Source organism: Myotis myotis, unplaced genomic scaffold (assembly GCF_014108235.1).
Source record: "Myotis myotis isolate mMyoMyo1 unplaced genomic scaffold, mMyoMyo1.p scaffold_m19_p_3, whole genome shotgun sequence".
NCBI classification, from domain to species: Eukaryota; Metazoa; Chordata; class Mammalia; order Chiroptera; family Vespertilionidae; genus Myotis; species Myotis myotis.
Genome location: NW_023416335.1, coordinates 207,369,128 through 207,386,682, shown reverse-complemented (window position 1 = coordinate 207,386,682; position 17,555 = coordinate 207,369,128). Strand labels below are relative to the sequence as shown.

Here is a 17,555-nt window from a genome sequence, read left to right as displayed (position 1 = left end):
ACATCTGTCCTTGGCTGGGTTGGCAAATGGCACTTAATAGGATTTCTGTTATCTGTCTCACTAAGTAGGGCGATTTAAGCTATTTCTTGTTACGCTATTTCTTGTTTAAGCTATTTCTTGGGTCTGGCGTTTTGTTGGTGGTGGTGGTGATTTCAGCTATTTACCCTCTGGTTGGGGAGGAGTTCAAATCATTTACTCTTAAGTGTCCCTGGTTTAGGGAAGATAGGATTTTACTAGATGGCTGCAAACTGCTATTTAACAAAATGCCTCAGGTTCCCTATTCCGTGTGTCCTGGCTTACTGGCCTGTCTCACTACCACCTTTACCTGAGTTTCAAAGACCTTTGCATATCCTTTTCTGTGAACAGTCTGTTCATATTCTCAGTCATTTCTATACTAGAGGCCTGGTGCATGACATTCATGCATGGGGGGGGGGTTCCCTCTGCCTGCCCTGTGCCCATGGGGAGCAGGCCTAAGCCGGCAGTCGGACATCCCCCAATGGGTCCTTAGTGCTGCCACAGAAGCGGGAGAGGCTCCCACCAACGCCGCGGCTCTCGCCAGCTGTAAACCTGGCTTCTGGCTGAGCAGCACTCCCCCTGTGGGAGCGCACTGACTACCAGGGAGCAGCTCCTGAGTTGAGCGTCTGCCCCCTGGTGGTCAGTGTGCGTCATAATGACTTGTCATTCTGCCGTTGGGTCGATTTGCATATTAGGGTTTTATTATATAGGACTAGAGGCCTGTTGCACAAAGAGATTCGTGCAATAGGCCTTCCTTTCCCCTGGCTGCTGGCACCAGTTTGTCTCCGGCACCCGGGGCCCAGGCCTTCTCTCTGGCTGAGTTCTGGCTGGAGCCGGCCCCGGACACGTCAGGCCTCACTGCTCTGCCAGCCCTGGGCCATCAGGCTTCGCTCCACCGCTTGGAGCCTACGTATACAAATTAACCGCCATCTTTGTTGGCGGTTATTTGCATATCATGCTGATTAGCCAATGGGAGGCATAGCGAAGGTATGGTCAATTATCATGTTTGTCTATTATTAGATAGGATTATATTGTTGGTATTTTTCTTATTGGTTTCTAGGGGCTCTTTATATATTAAAGGCATGCTTTACAAATATTGTTATTCAGAGAAATTCTATGCACATAGAAGCAAACACATATATATTATCATGGGCACTCTGAACTAGTGTTTGCTGCAGGTTCACTCAGTGGTCCAGTGTCTGAGGGGGCCCCCTCCAGTCAGGATCTGAGGGTTAGAGCTGAGGACCTGGACTGGTGGCCTCCTCCTTTCTGGGGTAGGAGCCCATGTCCTCCAGGTCTGTCTCCATCGGTTTTTCTTAGGCCTTTGAGGGCAGGGACCATACCTGGGAACAGCATCCAGGCCTCTCGGGCCCCTTGAACCCTCATCCTCAGACTCCCAGTCCAGACTCCTCATTATAATACGTCTGCATATTCTCAGCATGCGATGGGCCAGGCCACACCCTCTCTCTCTTCCTCCTTCCCCAGGGCAGACATTTGTGAGAGCCTGTCCAGGTGAGGAATGGAGTCTTTGGCTACAGCTCAAATCACACCTCAGGCCTTATTCACACGGTGGGCTCATTCCTCTGCCTTTACTCCTCGTGGCAAACTCCTACACGTACTGAAGGCCACGTTCCAGGGCTGCTCCCTCAGGGAAGACTTCTGTGCCTCCCCCCTCCTTCTCTCTGCGGTCCCGGTCACCTCGTCTGTCTCTATAGTGACCAGAGGAAGAACTAGGTTTTCCCATCTGTCTGTCCTCCAGGATCTCTGAACATGAATTACCAAGTGACTCATCAGGTCCCTACACCATCTGGGGCCTTAGCTTCCTCATTTGGAAAAGGAAGGTCAAGATGTAAAGCCAGACACAAAGGGCTGTTGAGAGGATTCGATGCAATGAGTCAGTTCATGTAAAACACTTAGCATAGTGCGGGGCACACAGCAGGGGCTGATATGCGGCAGCTATTAATTAGGACTAACCCTGTGACCTTGGGCACATCACTTTTCTCTCTCTCTCTTTATTTTAAATATATTTCTTATTGATTTCAGAGAGGAAGGGAGAGGGAGAGAGAGATAGAAACATCAACGATGAGAGACAATCATGGATTGGCTGCCTCCTGCACGCCCCACACTGGGGATCAAGCCCGAAACTCGGGCATGTGCCCTGACTGGGAATCAAACCGTGACCTCCTGGTTCATAGGTCGACGCTCAACCACTGAGCCTCGTCGGCTGGGCTACTTCTCTTCTTCTCGCCTGTTTCCTTCTTCATAAACCGAAGGGTGAAACAGACCCAGCCCACGATCATCAGTGGATGCTAAAACCACGGGGTGAAACAGGGGTGGAATGTTGATGGGGAGCTTTGAAAGAGAAGGATGAGGCTTGCCCCTAGAGCCACTGATCCCCTTGGCATCACTCAGACATGGAACAACCCATGTCTGTGGCTCCTGCTCTGAGGCCGCGGGAGCACAGCGTCATCCATGAGGGAGTCTTGATAGAATAATTTAATCCAAATCCAGCCTACCGCTTCTAGGGTCTGAGTCTAAGTGCCAGTTTCTGGGACATTTGGGGGATAATGGAGCCTGATAGAGGACACAACAGGGATGCAGTCCTACGACCGAGACTGTGGGAAACTCAGCCTGGGATAGTATCCAGCACGAAAAGGAAGGAAGCACTGATACATGCTACCACATGGCTGCATGAAGCCAGACACAGAGGACACATACTGGTATTTTATGATTCCATTTATATGAAATGTCCAGAATAGGCAAAAGGCAAAAGTGGATTAGTGGGCGCTGGGGGCTGGGGGAGGGCAGAAGTGGAGAGTAACTCCTAGTAGGAATTTATCACTCTTTTTTGGGTGATAAACGTGTTAGGGAATTAGATAGTGGTAATGGTTGTAAAACCTTGTGAATCTACGAAAAGCCCCAGAATGGTACACTTTAAAATGGTGAATTTTACTCACCACCCTCTCCTCACCCCTGACCACCCCGTCTTCCTCTCCACCACATCCCTCATCGCCCCTCACCACCCCAGCGCGTGCCCCAACACCCACTCCTCACTCTCGCACCACACACACCACTCCCCTGTAAAAACAAAAAAAGGTGAAAGAGAGAGGAATTAAAAAAATATATCAATCAGGTATAATATGTGGGCCTTATATGGGTCCTGATTTAAACAAACCAATTATAAAAAGACATTTTGGAGACAAATTAGGGAAATTTGAACATGGACTACATATGAAGTGATTTAATGAAAGAAATGATGTTACTTTTGCTATGTGTAAAAATGGTATTGTGTGTGTGTGTTTTTTTGTTTGTTAACAAAGTCCTTAGCTATTAAGAGACAATTACTGAGGTATGTATAGGTGAAATGATATGGTCTCTGGAATTTCCTTTTTAAAAATGTATGTGGGGTGATGAATAAAACAAGAATGGAAAATGTTGACGCATTTTGAAAATTAGTGATAGGTATATACTATATTTTCTTTACTTTTTACTATTATTTAAATGTCCAGCCTGGCTGGTGTGGCTCAGTTGGTTGGAGTGTCATCCTGTGTACCGGAAGGTCCAGGGTTCAATTCCTGCTCAGGGCACATACCAAGGTGGTGGATTTTATCCCTGCTCAGGGCGAGTGTGGGAGCAATTGGTCAATGTATCTTTCTCACATCGATGTTTCTCTCTTTCTCCCTTCCTCTCTAAAACCAAATTTTCAGAAACATTAAAAAATAAATAAAATGCCCATAATAAAAGATAAAGCAATAAGAGATTAACTTTATTTTCTGGCTGGCATGGCTCAGTGGTTGGGTGTTGACCTATGAACCAGGAGGTCAGGATTCAATTCCCCATCAGGGCACCTGCTGGGGTTGCAGATTCCATCCTCAGTGGGGGGCATGCAGGAGGCAGCCGATCAATGATTCTCTCTCATCATTGATGTTTCTATCTCCCTCTCCTTCTCCCTTCCTCTCTGAAATCAATAAAAATATATTTTTTGAAAATTGTACACTTGAAATCTATATTCTTTTATTAACCAATGTCACCCCAATAAATGCAATAAAAATTTCAAATAAATTGTTTTGCTTTTAAATACAACTGTAACCCTGCTGTCACCACACATTTATATCCTGCTTTTATCCTCTTAATATTTTAACAGACTTCCTCATATTATTCTAAGCTGTTTGTAAACACAGCTTTTAAAAGGTTGCATAATATTCCATTGTGTGTGCTGTTCACCACACTCCCCCACCCTCAGTCCCCTCCCATCAGATGTTGGACTCTTAGACTAATTCCCAATTTGCCATTAAGAAGACCTCCGCAATGAACACCTATTCTGAATTACTTCCTTAGGATCAATTTCCAGAAAGGGAATTCTAGGTTCCAATGGCGAGCACATTTGTAAAGCTCGTGGCTAGGTGGGACCTAACGGCCTTTTCAAAGAAGTGGTGCCCTTTATTTTATCTTATTTTAAAAATATTTTTATTGATTTCAGAGAGTAAGGGAGAGGGAGGGAGAGAGAAACATCAATGATGAGAGAGAATCATTGATGAGAGGCCTCCTGCATGTCCCCCACCGGGGATGGAGCAAGCAACCCGGGCATGTGCCCTGACCGGGAATCGAACCATTGAACCCTGATCTCCTGGTTCACGGAGCGACGCTCAACCACTTTATTGTTGCTCGCCCTTTATTTTTCCACCACCAGCAGGCTGGCTTTTTCAATGCAGAACTTGGCTAAATAGTCACAATCTCGGGTCATCCAGAGATGGAACGGGTTTCCTAACAGTAGGTGTCTGGTGCCAGGGCAACCTTCCCCACCCCCCGAGGGCTGGGACCACACCTCGGGGCTCTCACCCCCGGTTTCCTGAGCGGGAGGGGGGAGTTCAGGTCCGAGAGAAGCACCCAGAGTGAGACCCAGCCGGGACGCCACCAGGAGAATCCGAGCCCCCCGTCCCTCCATCATCACTCCTCACCCCAGGTGACCTGAGCCTGCAACTTTGCAACCTGGGGGCTGGGGGGGGGGCGGATTCTTGCTCTTTCGCGGCTCCTCGAAGGGACCCCGGCTCTGGAAGAGGGGGGCTGCCCTAGGAGGAGGTTCCCTTTGGCAGGCGCGGCTGATGGTCCGGGGCCGGCCCAGGTGGGGCGTGCGCACCGGGTAAGTGTCCCAGCACCTCACCCGGCAAGCATGAGAACCACGAACCCCCCTAGGGCCAGGAAGGCGGGGCGGGGCCTGGTCTGGGGGCGGGGCTTGCGGTGATGTCATCGCCCCGCCCCTCGGCGGGTTTCCTCCCCCAGCGCGCGGCGTCCCGGCGGAGTCCTCACCGGGAGGGACAGGTGTGCGCTTCTCGCCTCGGAGGCCGACTGCGAGTGCCAGGTGAGCATCGGCAGGAGCCCCGCTGGGGTCTGGGCGGAGGGTCCAGGGTGAGGGTCCCCCCTCCACGGAGAGCGGGGCCCTGATCCAGGCAGACTGGTCGCGGAGACGGAGCTGCGTGGGTCTGGGGGGGAGGTGCTGGTGGCTCCCCAAACTCCTACCGTGTCTCCTGGTTCTAGTCCTGAGAGCACAGGCTTTGGAGGGATTTGAAGGATGAGAAGAGAAAGAGGAAGGAAAGAGCAGGTTTACAAACATCCCAACCACACATGTGTGTATGATTTGTCCCTGACACCTTTTCGTCGTTGTAAAAGTGACGGGCACTGATGGGCTATTTGGCAAAATGGAGAAAAGCAGGAACGAGAGCATGCGGGTCCTAACACACAAAAAGGCCCGCTGTGGGTGTTCGGTGTATTCCAGCCTTTTCTCTGCACCATCATTTCAGTATACGTCGATCATACTTTATTTACAACTTTTGGGTCTTGCTTTTCCCCTCTTAATAGGGTGTCATAAGCATTATCTCGTGTTGTTCTTAGTCATTTGTGTATGTGTAATTATTATTTTTAATGGCCGCCTAATGTTAATTTGAGGGATGGGTACCATCCTAAACGCTCGGAGGAGGGACTGGGGGGTCCTAGGAAAACATGGGCTCGGGGTCACACGGGGCCCTGCCTCCGCCCTCGGGGTCTTGGGAGAGATCTTTGCTCTCTCAGCCTTGGCTTCACATCTGGGAAATGGCCCCGTGAAGCTACTTCCCCAGGTGTTGTGAGGATTAAGCGAGCTAATTTATATAGAAAGTCCTCCCCTGCCCCCCACGATTCTGGCAGGAAAAAAGCCCAAATGTTTGTGATCTCTGTCTTCTCCTTGGTTACCCTGACTTCTCACGATCGGTTCTGGGTTCGGGTCTCCTTCAGCAGACGCCCTCCACCCGGGCAGGTGCCAGGCCCCCAGCTCTGTTCCCTGTCGCCAGATTAGTGATAACTGCATCTGCATCCAGGCGCAGGGCTCTGGGCTATGGCTTTGGGGACATTATCTCTTCTCATCTCCTGAGGTGGGTGTTAGTGCCACGCCCACTTCTAAGATGAAACTGAGGTTTAGGAAGGTTCTGCAAACTCGCCGCCACAGGGCCCAGAAGTAGCGGACGGAGGGTTTGAACCCAGCAGGTTGAAGCAGTTCTCTCTGCTTCTCAAATGAGAACTCACGGCAGGGATCCTCAAACGCTAATGCAAACTTCAGCGGCGCATCCTGTCTGTAAAGAGCATTTTTGAGCATGCATTTTATAATCACATGTGTATATAGTTGTTATTGCTTAGGTAGGGATGTTTAGCTGTGCTAATATGTGCATTATAAAACATACATCAAAATGGGATATTTGGAAGGCTAAGATTAACAGCTAAATGAGAATATAAATTCTGATTTCCCCCACACCCAGTGGCTCACTCAGGGGACTTCCTGGGTACAGGTATCCGCTTTGGAGACAGCTCTGTCAGGGTCTCAGAATCCCTGGGGTGCTTCCCGAGTGAGTGAGCAGACTCACGGTGTCCTGAAGGTCCAGGGGACACACGGAGTGGGGGCCTCAGATGCCCGAGCAGGTCCCAGTTGGCACACACGGAGGGAGGCCAAGGCGGCCTGGGGCACAGTGCCCAAGGCAGGGAGCGGCTCCTGGGGGTCTGGAAGGGTGAACTGGAGCCCTCAGAGCCTTTATGAACATTAGGTCAGATTCTCTTGAACTCGCCCAGGCTCGGGTTTCCAACAGGTAAAACAGGTGGGGTGATCTCCAGCTCAGAGGATTGCTGTAGAATTGAACAGCCCCAGTGGTCAGTGCCTGGGGCGGCGCCTGGCACGCTGTCCGATAAATGCTAGTTTGCTCGTTCTCTCCCGCTTCCCTTCCACGTGAAACCTCAGAGCTGTTCTGAGCAAAACCCGTGGATCGGTCCCATGTTCAGGTGCTAGAGATGGAAACCTGCTGCCTTCTCCTTCCTCTTCAGCCTTCTCCCCCCGCCCCCACCAGGGTCCCATTCGACTGCTCTCCCCAGAGTGGCCCCTCACCCCCAAATGTCTGAGGTTCCTACCATAGAGTGTCCATTCAGGCTGTTCCTCCCCAGCCTTCCACCCTCCAAATCTGCCCACCTTCAAGCCCCGCCTCCTCCTACCCTCCTCAGGGGCAACTCCCAAATTTCTCTAAAGCAGGGGCTTGAGGGCCTGGCTGGTGTGGTTCAGTGGTTGAGCATTGACCTATGACCCAAGAGGTCTTGGTTCAATTCTGGTCAGGGTACATGCCCAGGTTACAGGCTTGATCCCCAGTGAGGGGCATGCAGGAGGCAGCCGATCCGTGATTCTCTCTCATCATTGATGTTTCTCTTTCTCTCCCTTCTTCTCTAAAATCAATAAAAATATATTTAAGAAGGGGCTTGGGGCAGTCTGGTTAGAGGCGGGCTCAGGGACCTGTCCGGATGCTGTATTTGTGTAGCGCTTCCTGTAAGGTTAAGAAGACCTTGGTTAGCCCGCCGGCATGGCTCAGTGGTTGAGCGTTGACCTATGAACCAGGAGGTCACGGTTCGATTCCTGGTCAGGGTAGATGCCTAGGCAGTGGGCTTGATCCCCAGTGTGGGGCGTGCCGATCAATGATTCTCTCTCATCATTGATATTTCTCTCTCTCTCTCCCTCACCCTTCCTCTCTGAAATCAATAATATACTTTTAAAAAAGAAGAAGACCCTGGTTATGGGCCTCATGGAATACCCAGGGGGAGGGGGAGGGGTTGGCTTGCCGCCCCTTGGTGCCTCCCTGGCCCCAGGTTACATGGATCCTCGTGGCACTCGCTGTCTGGCATGTTCTCTTTAGCATCGCTAGTCCTCTAGTCCATATGACATCACTAGTCCATCCCTGTGTGTGTACGTGCACAAGCTCAGCTTCCCCAGTGGCTCCTCACCTCCTGGCAAGCAGGGCCCTGGTGGACCGCTCAGGCCCCTGGTGGACCGCTCAGGCCCCTGGTGGACCGCCCAGGCCCCTGGTGGACTGCTCAGGCCCCTGGTGGACCGCTCAGGCCCCTGGTGGACCGCCCAGGCCCCTGGTGGACTGCTCAGGCCCCTGGTGGACCGCTCAGGCCCCTGGTGGACCGCTCAGGCCCCTAAGGAGCTGGCATCAGGAGATGTTTGTGGACAGACGCGTGATGTGGCGGGAGGTAATGGATTGCACCAGCTATGCCGCGTGGAGAAGTGTTGTGGGAATTGGGATTATTAGCCATGGCAGTCACCTTAATTCCGTGGCCCAGCTAATGAGTGGTTGTGTCCTGGGAATGGCATTCCTCGGATTCCCACAGGATGGAAGGAGCACGTTTGAGAGAGAATTGGCAGTGGTATAAACAGGGAGGCTGTGCCAGCAGCGGGCCCACTGTGAGACCCAGTGGTGGGGTGGGGAGGAGCCACAGGCCTGTCCCTGAGGGACTGAAAGTGCCAAGCCCTGACCCCACCCGCACAGTCACACACCGGAGGCAGAATTTGTTAATTGCACCATTATTGTGGGGCACCCATTGCCAATTGGACACCCACAGGAGCACTTATAGGAGGGCTTTGTGCCTTATGAAGGGCTTTCATGCCTTATGAAGGGCATGAAAATTAAAAAAACCCGCAAACCCACAACTTCGTGTTTTCAGCCTATAAGTGCTATAAAGAAAACAGGGCAGGAGCACCCAGCAGCAGGGAATAGAGGGGAAGGGAGCCCATTTAAGATTGTGTGGTCAGCCCTGGCCTGTGTAGCTCAGTGGTTGGAGCATTGGCCTGCACACTGAAGGGTCATTGGTTTGATTCCCCGTCAAGGGCACATACCTCGGTTGCAAGTTGAATCCTGGCCCTGGTCAGGGTGTGGAAGGCAACCAGTTGGTGTTTCTCTCCCTCCCTCCCTCTCTCCCTCCCATTCCCTCTCATCCTTCCACTCTCTCTAAAAATCAGTGGAAAAAATATCCTCAGGGGAGGATTAACAACAACAAAAAAAGATTATGTGGTCAGCCCTGGTCCGTAACTTAGTTGGTTAGAGCAGTGGTCAGCAAACTCATTAGTCAACAGAGCCAAATATCAACAGTACTTCTTCAAAACAGACTCGCCCAGGCCGAAAACCAGCTTCTGCGCATGGGCCACGAGGTTTCAATCGCACTGTACGTGCGCGCCCGCACGTGGTATTTTGTGGAAGAGCCACACTCAAGGGGCCAAAGAGCCGCATGTGGCTCACGAGCCGCAGTTTGCCAACCACTGGGTTAGAGCATCATCCCTGATACCACAGGGTTGGGGGTTTGATCCCCAGACAGGGCTCAGACAAGAATCAACCAATGAATTCATAGATAGGTGGGACAACAAACTGATGGTTCTCTTCTCTCTCTCTCTCTCCCTCTCTCCCTTCCTCTCTCTCAAAATAAAGGAAGGAAAGAAGGAAGGAAGGAAGATTGTGTGGTCAGGGAAGGCCTCTGAGGGGAGGTAATTCCAGGCACAAGGAGCAGCAAGTGCAAAGGCCCTGGGGTATGATGAAGTGGAAGGAGACTGGGAGGAAGCAAGGTTCGAGAGGAGGTCTGAGGGGCAGGTGGGAGCCAGACCACCGCAGGCCTGGGAAGGAACATGGACTTCACACGAAGGCGAGAGGGAGCCACTGGGGTGTTTCAGTAGCGGAGGAACTTGATCTCACCAATCAACAGACCTCTGTAGCGTCCACATGAAAGGTACACACGTGAGAGGTGGCTGGTTCGGAATACAGCTGGGAGGCAGAGCGGAGGGGAAGTGCCCATGTTCTGAACATGGGGGTGATGGGGGAGAGGACCCCTTCCCACTGAGCCCAGATGTGTGTGACCTCCGGATCTTCCTCACCGGAGTACCCCAGATGTGGAACGTATAGACGTTCCCCGGCCAGTACAGCCCTTAGTGGACAGATAGGGAGACTGACAAAAGAGCTGTAGAGGGAATGCAGTGGCTGAGCTGGCGCTCCGACTGGACCTGTGGCCCCGGTCCAGGCCTCCTGCTCCCCTGCCGCCTCTCTGCTGAAGACGGAGGACGAGGGAGGACCCCTGCCGGGGAATGGCCTTGCAGGCAGAGGCGGGTGGGACGTCAGGGAAGGGTCTGGGGGCACAGAGCTGAGGCCTCGCTGGGCAAGGCGGGTGCACAGGGCAGCGTCTTCAGGCTGGCAGGTCTGGGAGCATCTCTCAGAGCGGAGCCTGTGAGAAGAGGAAGAGGGAAGACCCCAGGGGCCTCCCAGAGCCATGAGGACGGGGAACACAGGGTGGGCGAGGCCACTGGCTCCCCCGGGCCACATAGGTCTGTATGCCTTCACCCCACCCCACCTAGAAGGGGCTGGTGGGGGCCCCTCCAGGGGAGGGTAAAGCAGGAAAGGAAGACGCTGGAGACGAAGACTGTGATGCTAGAAGGTGGAGCGGGCGGCCCAGCTTTCACTCCGTCCGCCCCTCAGATAGTGATAGTGTCAACATCTGCTCTTCCTCGGGGCTTCCTCTGGGCTAAGCAGTTAGTGGGTGACCATCTGTGTTCTCCCCATTTACAAGTGAGGCCCCGAGAGTTTAAGGAACTTTCCTAGGGTCACACAGTTAAACGTGGCAGTCAGCATTTGAAGGCAGCTTCTTTAAAAAAAGCAAAAAACAAAACATATATATATTATTGATCTCAGAGAGAAAGGGAAAAGGAGAGGGAGAGAGAGAGAGAGAGAGAAACAGCAATGATGAGAGAGAATCATTGATCGGCTGCCTCCTGATTGAGCCCGCCACCTGGGCACATGCCCCCGACCGGAATCGAACCCGGAACTCTTCCTTCCGCAGGCCAACGCTCTATCCACTGAGCCACACCGGCTAGGGCTGAAGGCAGCTTCTTAACCACTGTGGGCTCCCACCTCTGGCTCCCACTGTGACCTTGAGCAAGGCCCCCTGGCCTCAGTCTCCCTGCCTGTGAAGTGGGGGCGGTGGAGTGGAGGAGCCTCAGGGGCCCTGTAGCTCTGGGCGAGAGCCAGACTTGCTTCTCTAGTGGAGGGGCTCAGGAGTCTGATGGACGGGGGTGGGGACTGGTCTCAGAACTGTGTTCTCCTCCACGTGCTGGGTGACATGGTGAAGGGTGTGGGGTCTGCCAGGCCACTGCCTCCGCTGAGGGTGGATGTGAGGGTTGCATGAGTTAATGCAGAGGGCCTGGCACACAGTAGTTGCTCAATAAAATGATAGCTCTTAATGTCTTTTCCGAGAGAGGAGAGGATGTCCCTTCACATTTCATCCATTCACTCGCCCGGCAAATATTGGTTGAGTACCCGCTGTGTGCTAGACACTGTCTTTGATGCTGGTGACAGCGGTGCCCCCGATAGCATTAACTCCCTGCCTTCATGCAACTTATTTTCTAGAGGGAGACTCAGACCTGCCCCCCTCTCCCCCAAAAAAGTCAAATGAGTACCATATAGAACATGTTAGTGTGATAAGGGCCAGGAAAAATAAGGCAGAGAAGGGGAGAGGCAGTGCCCTTGGGGGCTTCTCCGTGAAGGTGACTGGAGAGCCAGACCTGAGGGAGATGAGGGAATGAGCAGGAGGAATCTGAGGGAAAGCACACCAGGCAGTGGGAACAGCCAGGGCTAAGGCCTGAGGCTGGAGGACAACCTCAGGGGATGGATGGTGTAGGACCAGATGTGCAGTAAGATTCTAAACGACGGTGCCCACAGTTAAGACTCGGGTTGCAGATCCCTTTGGGAGGACTGAAATCTTTCTCCCCATCACTGGCTTCATCGGTGATGTCCTTAGTATCTTATAGCGATTCCGGGGCTGTCCTCAAGGCCCCAGCCCAGTGCTCTGGGGTGCCAAGGAATCAGGTATATATTTTTATTTATTTATTTATTTTTGTTAATCCTCCCCTGAGGATATTGTTCCATTGACTTTTTTTTTATTTTTTAGAGAGAGTGGAAGGGAGAGAGAGAGAAACATTGATGTGAGAGAGACATCAATTGGTTGTCTCCTGGACGCACCCCGACCAGGGCCAGGGAACCTGCAACCAAGGTACATGTCCTTGACCGTAATCGAACCTGGGACCCTTCAGTCTGCAGGCCGATGCTCTACCCACTGAGCCAAACAGGCCAGGGCAGGGATCAGGTATAAATTTCAGATGGTAAAGGTGTGGAGGGACTGCCACTCCTGGCCCTGGGCAGAGCAGCTGAACCCCAGGGTGGGGCCCACAGTGAGCTGGGATTTCACTGGCACCTCTTGTTCCAGGCCCGCTTGCATCTGGGTGGTGGGTGGGTGTGTAGGGTGGGGGCCAGGGGGACTCAAGCTGGCTACACCCTTGGGTTGATTCCCAGAAGGAATCACTGAGAATCTAGTCTGGAGAGGAGCCAGGCACAGAGGCTGCTGGAACTCAGTAAGTGAGATTTCTTTGTCTTAATTCCTCAGCTAGCTTTTGTGTCTCCTTAGAGCTGAGCTCAAAGCTCTTTGGAAGGATCGTTGGTCTTTGAGGGAAGTAGGAAGGAGGAATAACTTGGGTTCACAACACAGCTAATTAGGGGAGGGGTTTGGGGAGGTTTAAAAAAATTTTTTTAATTTTTTACAGAGGGAGGAAGAGAGAGAGAAACATATTTTCAAGAAACATCAGTCGGTGACTGAGGATCAAACCAAACCTGCAACCTAGGTATGTGCCCTGACCACTGGGAATCAAACCCAGGACCTCCCGGTGCACAGGACTATGCACCAACCATTGGGCCACACCAGCCAGGGCGAGGAGCTTTTTCCAAGGGAGACAGTGGGTGGGGACCACAGGAGAGAGGGGAGGAGCAGGCCTTTGAGGGGGGGAGTGAGTGTTAAGACTGGTTGGCCAGGGGAACCCACCAGGATCTTCCACCCAGAGGGTGGTGGTGGTTGAGTTCTGAGCATGTGACAAGACAGGGAGCAGCCGCTGGTGGTTGATGTGTGCCCCTGGGCAAGCAGTCTAGGAGCCTCCGATTCCCTCTCCTTAAAGAAGCTCTGCTGCCTGCGAGGATTAAATGAGATAACCGCCTCTCCCTGTGCCAGGTGCTCAGCATCAGGAGGTGCCGGAGAAGGGCTAGTCCCATCCAGACAGGGAGGGCCGATTACTGGGAGGCAGGACCCCGGTGGGAAGGTTGGGGTGGTGAGGGTGGGGGTGCAGGGGTGCACTCCACCTCGGCTCAGCGTGCCAGGGTCTCTCTGCCTAGGGCCCCGGCCTGGGCACCCTGTCTCACTTTGGGAGAATGTGCAGCTGTGGGGCGGGCCGGCATCCCTGACACTGGACATGGAGGCCCAGGAGTTGGTGTCAGTGAGATTGGGGTGAGAATAGGTGACAACGGGAAGGGCCCTGGTGGCTGGCCTCCAGGACAGGGCCACACTGGACCGCCAGGGGATGAAGCGAGTCATGAATACGGGTAAAGCAAGCTGATGTGAGGAAACAAGATGGGACCCTTGGGCTGTCACCAAGGAAGGTGGCTGCTGCCCAGGCCAGCCGAGAGTGGCCAGCATCCTGGGCTGTTTGGACCCAGAGTTGCCTGTTCTCCCAGGCTTCAAGAAAAAGAGGGAACAGGGACTTGTAATATGAAATCTTTCCATTTTAAAACATTGGGAATCAATTAACAAAATGAAAGAAATAACCCAAACCACCAGGCAGGCCAAGCAAAACCCACTACCTTGGCTGGTGACCCCTGTGTCCCGCCCCACCCCCCGCCGCCCCCCGTTCTGGCAAAGGTGGCCCTGAGGGCAGGCAGGCAGGTCCCAGTTGCCTGCTGCAGACCTCTCCTGGGAGGCTCGTCCTCACTCTCCTGCTCTTGGAAATGAGCTCATAATAGACTCAGCTTCCCAGGGACCTTGGGGAGAACAGAGCCCTCCTGCTGTGCTGTGTGGTCCCAGGCAAAACCCTTCCCCTCTCTGGGCCAGCTTCCTGTTCTGCGGCAGACAGACGGGCCTGTGGGGTTCCCACAAGTCTGGACAGTGTGTGACTAAATCCCTCGGGCTCTAAGGATGCAGTTATTATGGAAGTGACTCTTCCCAGGAACCACGCTTCCGGGGTTGGCCACTGCACTCTGCATGTGGTGTGTCAGTCACAATTGTGCGTGTGCAGGGATGTGTCATCATTCGGAGCTTTGCGTGGCCCAATGTAAATACCATTATTTTAATAACTCTGCCCTGGGACCTTTCATGGCTGCCCTGGAAGCCCTAGGAAGCCTAAATAATTCTCCCAGCGACCCGGGAGAATTATTATCGGGGTCCCTCCCGATTTGCAGATATGGAAGCCTAAGCCCAAAACACAGGACCCTGACTCCAGCGACCGCGCAAAGCAGCGTGTGGGGTCCCTCCTTAAATGATGGGAAACGGAGTCTGCTGTGCCCATCACAGTTCGAGCTGCTGGGAGAGGGCAGAGGGAGAAGAACAAGGTCTTTGCCTTTGACTTTTTCTTGGAGGGGAGAGAGTAGCTGAGCCCTGGCTCCCTCTCTGGCCCTTTAGTCAGAATCCTTCTATCTCTCTTTTAAAATATGTTTTTATTGATTTCAGAGAGGAAGGGAGAGGGAGACAGAAACATCAATGATGAGGGAATCATTGATGGGCTGCCTCCTGCATCCCCCCTCCTGGGGATCCAGCCCACAACCCACGCCTGTGCCCTGACTGGGAATCGAACTGTGATCTCCTGGTTCCTAGGTCGAGGCTCAACCACTGAGCCACACCGGCCCCACTTGTTGTCCTGTCCAATCTTTCTCCCCACAATCAATCTGGCCTGTGGTCTCTGCAGCACTCAGAGCCGGAAGTCGAGTGAACCCGAACTCTCTAAGCAGTAAAGCGTGAATCCACTGGCCTTCGGAGGGGCCGGTTATGCTGTGAGAGCGCGCCCAGCGGGGGGCCGGGCAGCGGTAAGACGATGTGGGAGAACACCCCAGCTTTTTGTGCGCCCCCCTCCTCCCCAACCCACCCCACCTCGATTTTGGGGAGGTCGGTGCCTGTGTGTGCTCCCCGGTCCCACCCGGGAGACCCCGCTCCTGCAAGGTGCTCCTCGCGTGGTTGGGGGGCCGTGCTTTCCCGCTGTGGCCCCCCAGCGTCCCCGGGAGCGGAGGGCGCGGGCCCTTTAAATCCTCCGGGGCGGCGGCGGGCCGGGGATGACATCAGCGGGCGGGCCCGGGCTCAATGGGAGCCGGCGGGCGCGCGCGAGGCGGGAGCGCGAGCCGGCGGCGGGGGCGGCGGGCTGGAGCGCCCGGAGGAGGCGGCGGCGGCGGCGGCGGCGAGAGCCCGAGCCTGAGCCCGGCCAGGGCGAGCGGAGCGCGGCGGCGGGCGGAGAGGCTGGCGGAGAGGCTGGCGGCCGGGCTGCCCCGCGAATCCTCCCGCATCCGGCCCGGCGGGCCGCTCCCGCTCGCGGCAGCCCCCCGAGCAGCGGCCCGGCACCGGCGCCTTCCCGGCGGGGTAAATATTGGGGGGCCCGGGGCTCGCGGAGGGGCGCAAACCCGGGGGGAAACGGGGCTCCCTCCGCCTCTTTGTTTTTGCGCGAGCGGGAGGGGAGGGCGACACCCGCGCGTGGCGCTCGGGAACCGGGGGGAGGGGGCCGCCGGGCGCCGCCCGCTCGGCCCGCGAGGACAAAGGCGCCGCTGAGGCCGAGGGGAGGAGGAGGAGGGTGACTATTATTTTGCTGGCTCGTGGGGGGATGGGGAGAGGCCCCCCCCAGTCCAGCCCGGCCCCCCTCCCCCAGCGTGGACCCCTTCAGGTCACAGCCACCCGTCAGCGGCCACCCCAGGCTGTGATTTGGGGACTTGGAGGGAGGGGGTCCGGGTCTGGGGTGCTGGGGGCACCCGATACTGTTCATTCGAGCTTCTCCGTCAAACCCTGGGCTTCTGTCTGTCTGGCCGGACAATCAGCAGCGCCTCCCCCGTGTGCCCCGGCTCGGGGCTTCGGACCTGGGGGGTCAGCAAGGCTGCTCCCGGCGGTGGGATGGGGCGCCGGGGGCCCTGAGATGGAGGGGATGTGGTCACCCCGCCACCGAGTCTGTTCCTTTGTGGAGAGGAAGAAAGGGGTGGGGGTTATTTATCAGCTCGGATTCTCCCGTTTCTGCCTGCGAGAAGCCCGTGTTTTGCAAGTCTCTGTGGAACCTAAAACTCCGTGTGCGCCGGGGCGGCTCCCGAGAGAGGATTCCCAGGCTCCATCGCACCCGAACTCGCAGTGGGGTGGGCCCCCTCCCAACTTCGCCTTAGTTTTCCTGCGTATTTTGGCGCAGCCTCCCTGGGGGTGAAAGATCTGGGGAGAGGGGAGGGGATCAGAGTTTCCAAGTTGCACCCCCAGCCAAATGTGTGTGGGGCTCTTTTGCCGTCTGTCTAGCATGTCCCTCCAGTTTTTATTTTAATGGTCCAGAGACAAGGGCCCTGGCTGGGGGCCGGGTGGGGCGGGGGGGCGGACAGGGAGTAGGAAAACTGTCCCTGTGGTGTGGCTGGTAGTTGTCTCATTGTAACTAGCTGAAACTCTGGAGCCTTCCTGTCTGCCTTTTTTTTTTTTTTAAATACGTTTATTGCCCCCTCCCCCGCCCCCAGGGGAGAAGCAGCACAGAACTGGAGAGCCTCCCCATTCCTGACTCAATCCTTTCTCCTCTCCTGGGGAAGCTGGGGGGCGGGGGGGGGGGGGGGGGGGGCGCCGCTGGGACAGTCCAGGCTCTGGCTGGGGTCTGGGCGGCGGCACAGAGCAGGGTCGATGGTTTGCACCTTCTCGTCTCCCTTTCCCTGCCGGCAGCCCCCTGAGTGGGGAGGGTTGGGGGGTCATGTGCGTATATTTATGTAAGACACCCAGACGGAGGGCATGGGTATTTATATAACCTGGCGTGGGTATTTATGTAATATAGGATGCGGGTGTATTTATGTTCCTTTTCCGAACCTGCGGCTTTCCCGGCTGCCATGTGTGGTCTCTGAATTGGCGTTGGTGGAGCACAGACGCGGGGAGGGGGGGCCCTGTGTGTGGAGGCCCGCACCCCCTCCCCCAGCAGGGCTCCTGGCGACTGCCTGCTTTCCTTCTTTCTTGGAGCGTACACACGGGACGGTGTGGATGCGTGGCGTGTGGGTTTCCTGCAGATGTGGATGGAGCGTGTGAGCTGGCAGCCTGGCACCTCAGCTGGGACCGGCCAGGCGTGTGCACAGAGGCCCGTGGTTAAGAGCCGAGTTTGGCCAGCTCTGGGTGGAGGTGTTTCCTGTGGCCACTGGGGAAGG

The 17,555-nt window shown here is 54.9% G+C and overlaps 1 protein-coding gene across 6 annotated transcripts in view; it reads left to right on the top strand.

Moving 5' to 3' along the window:
- Nucleotides 1–5,336: 5,336 nt before the first annotated feature.
- Nucleotides 5,337–17,555, top strand: part of LOC118650242 (casein kinase I) — a 35,637-nt gene continuing 23,418 nt past the window's right edge. For 4 of the 6 annotated variants that reach the window (XM_036298457.1, XM_036298456.1, XM_036298454.1 and 1 more), the window contains exon 1: nt 15,636–15,774. The gene's annotated coding sequence lies outside the window, so the exon portion shown is untranslated. Of the gene's footprint in view, nt 5,375–15,552; nt 15,775–17,555 lie in introns of those variants that run through there. The other 2 variants (XM_036298455.1, XM_036298460.1) reach the window with 2 other exon arrangements.